The sequence below is a fragment of the Morone saxatilis genome, unplaced genomic scaffold, assembly GCF_004916995.1.
Source record: "Morone saxatilis isolate NCDOM2014 unplaced genomic scaffold, NCSU_SB_2.0 Contig12, whole genome shotgun sequence".
Classification (NCBI taxonomy): Eukaryota; Metazoa; Chordata; class Actinopteri; family Moronidae; genus Morone; species Morone saxatilis.
The window spans coordinates 27,620,456-27,624,043 of NW_023339674.1; the positions used below are offsets into that span (position 1 = coordinate 27,620,456).

Sequence of the window (3,588 nt, forward strand, 5' to 3'; positions counted from 1 at the left end):
AGCCTGTGTGTGTGTATAAAAAAAGAGTGAAAAAAACAATAAAGTAAAATAAAATAAATAAAGTATATCTTCTTCTTCTTAGACCACTATGCTCCCAGTTGTAAGTGTTGCAGCCAAGTTACCTGATAGTTACTAGGTAATTCAGGGGTAGGACCAGGGAAATAGAAAAATTAGGTCAAATGAAAAAGGAATGGAGAAAATCTGCCAAAATGTGATGATTTAGGTGTGTCCTGCTAAAGGGGGTGAATCCTTATTTTTAATTTTATATATTGTTCACTTTGACATTAAATTGTATTTTTATTTTAATCCTCCACAAATCCACATTAAATTGAATTAGAAAAATAATTTGGATATCTTAATTTTGGTAACTGACTGTGGGTTTATTGCCAGTGTGTGTGCCAACAACAAAACTACATGAACTACCAAGACATATTTAGAGGAGACCAACCGCTAAATGTAATGAAGAGTATCAAAACACAACATTGACATATCTTCACCTTTTCAGTTGATATGGTGAACTTATTAGCAAACAATAACGTATTTAAATGGACCTGTACTTGTATTCTTTTTAGAATTACTTCTAGTCTTCTGACCACTTAAAGCACTTTTACACTACATGCCACATTCACCCTTTCACACACATTCACACAGCAAAGGCAAAGTCCATCGAACAGAAACTAATGCATTCATACAAATTCACACACCGATGCACGGCATCAGGGTTCAGTATCTTGCTCAAGGATACTTTGACATGTGGCACCAGGAGCCGGGGATCTCCTGACCAGTACCCAAATCTAGGAACTCAAAAGCAGAACCTGTCACATTATGTTTTGTTAAGTTCCCGCAGTAGAAAAGGCTTAGAAGTACCCATGTTGAAACAAAAAAAAGAATTAGTCATGTATAATCAGGACAGGAAATAAAGTTCACCGGATCACACAAGGCAGGTGTTTGATACTCAAAACATGTTCTTATCTAACTTGAATACATCCTCTTTCTTTTCTTTAGTCTTTGTTTTTATCCCTGTACCATTTCTAGACTGATATGTTTTCTTCATCTACCTCACAACAGAGATGTTAGATAAGTTCTCTTTGTTTACTATGAGCAAATAATTGATTGGAACCTTTGCTGTAACCTCAGGCTTTGGCTTAGCTGTAGAGTTTTTCATTGGCTCCTCTCTCCTATTGTTAAGCTGCTGATTGGGAGGCAGTATGATATCATAGGATGTGCTGACAGTTTTCTTTCCTATTTATAACCCCCCCATATAAAATTCAGAACACGTTTCCCTCTGCTTGTCTGGCAAAGCAGAAACTACTACACTCCGTTTCTCTTCACTAGCACTCTCAGTGCTAATTTCTTTGATGAGCATCAGCACAATTATTTTCCTGAGGTTTCTCTTTCTACTCCTTCTCAGTGTGCACCAAACCTCACTAGACACTTCACACATTTCTCTTTCAGTTTATTCTGGTCTTTTTTTGTTCCACTGTTATTTTCAGGCATGAGTCTGCATTTAGATTGCCAACCAAATTTGTTCTCTTCTCAGAGATGACCTGCCTGTTGCTGGAAAGATTTTAGCTGTCTTGTTTGGCGTATGTGGCTTGACAGCTGCACAAACAACATGCAAACAAGTGTCGTTTACCTCTGCAGGGAGATCGTATGTGACTAGAAGGCCTGGGTTACCAGTGTTACAATGTGGTTACTCACTCTTGAATGCCAGGTGGACAGTCAGTGCAGCATGTCATTTCACACTTTTTCCTTGGTGTTAACACAGGATGTCTGTCTTAAAATGTCTTCAATAGGATTTCGACTAGGGTTGTGTATTGGCACAAATCTGGCGATACGATACGTATCACAATAGAAGGGTTACGATTCAGCATACTGCGATATGTGGCAATACTGTAAACAAGGCGTTATATATAAAATCTAATTTTAGGTAACCACCATATGCATAAAATCATCATCGTCCATCAACATGTATAAAGATGGACGGCATGACAGCTCTCCAAAAAGTGAAACCAAAACAGTATAGGTCATAAAGCCCGCTGCATCCATGTTAGCTGATGGGACATGGGCCAAACCAAAAAATTTGATTACATGTCAAATAAGTAGTTTCTGTCCCTCTGATGTATGATCTAGTGTTCACTTTGGTTTTAATTACTTATTTGAAGCTATATAAAGGGGGCTTCATGTCAGGAATGACAGTTGAGTCCTTCTCGTTATTAAGTCGGCCATGCACATGGGCAGGACTTCAGGACCTTTTTTTCTTCCTTTTTTGATACAGTGGTGGCAAGCGGAGATGTGATGTCCATCTTTTAAATGTCGATGGTTTAAACACAAAAAACGATTTTTGATCGTCGATACAAAATCACAAAACAAAATATCACGATACTCAAGTGTATCAATATTTTTTTACACCCCCTAGTAAGTTTGATGATTCTAAAACCCTGCGTACAGCAATGCTGGTGAGGTACTCCTAAACGCAAAAAAAAGAAAACGGCACTGAAAATGTTCTTGTTAAAATAGATCAATACCAAAAGAAGTAGGGTTAGGGTTATTTTGTGTTTAGGGTTAGGGTTGAACTTAATAGTTAACAAAGACTTAACTTATTTTTAGGTGATAATACTCTCAATGAAAACATACCTACCTCTATTTCTGACAATAGATCCTTCTAAATGTTACACACTGACCCTTTAAAAATTGATTGGGTTAATGAAGCTAACTTTACTTGTATAAAGTTGCATTTTTCAGTCTCGCTTTTAAATGGGTTTTTTGGGAGAACTTGTATTGATCATGCCGTAACAACTATAAAACAAAACAGGTTTTCAGTTGCATTCATAATGGTCCTGTAAAGTCTTAGATTTAGCCTGTGCAAACGTTCAGAAACCTGCTTTTATGATAAATAAAGACTAAATGAAGTTCAGCTAAGCTCTCAGTTGTGTCACTTTCCCTCTCAGTATATCTCCCTTACAGTCAGAAGTGATCGATGCTACTTCATATTGCAGTGCTTTCTCATTCATCAACATGCTCACGTCATCTACTGGCATTTGAAGTCAGTTAAAGGGGAATGCTGCTGCTCTGGTTAGCTCTGTGACTGAAAACGTATGCCGTTCAATGAAAACGTGGCTGTAGAAAGTGAATAAATAACTCACAACAGCTCCCACCAAAGGGCAGCTAATTATAGATGTAAATGATGAGTTTACTGAATTAAAACCCTATTTTGTTAATTATTTTTAAAGTAATTTTTAATAACTAATATTTGTGTAACATACTACTTTGCATTGCCATATTGGCACCTAATCACAGTGCTGTATTTTAATTTGGGGCTGGCTTAAGTAGGTTGATTCCATTAGGCACAAGCAAAGAAACCGTATACAATCAGACTGTTTACTCAGTGCAGGAAAAAGTGTAAGAGGTGTGACTTGGACTCCACCAGTTATGAATCTGAGTTTGTTTAAAAGTGCTTAATAGGAAATAAACTATATTATATATATATAATATTTCTTAATATTCAATGTATAAAAATAACGGTAAAGAACAACTGATACAACTGTACAATGAACCCAAACAGTGAACATAATAACTGCAGGAAGT

General features: G+C 36.7%; 1 protein-coding gene across 1 annotated transcript in view; it reads left to right on the forward strand.

Moving 5' to 3' along the window:
* The window catches only part of szt2 (SZT2 subunit of KICSTOR complex), a gene marked incomplete in the record, with an annotated part of 110,147 nt that overhangs the window by 52,174 nt on the left and 54,385 nt on the right, over positions 1 to 3,588 (forward strand).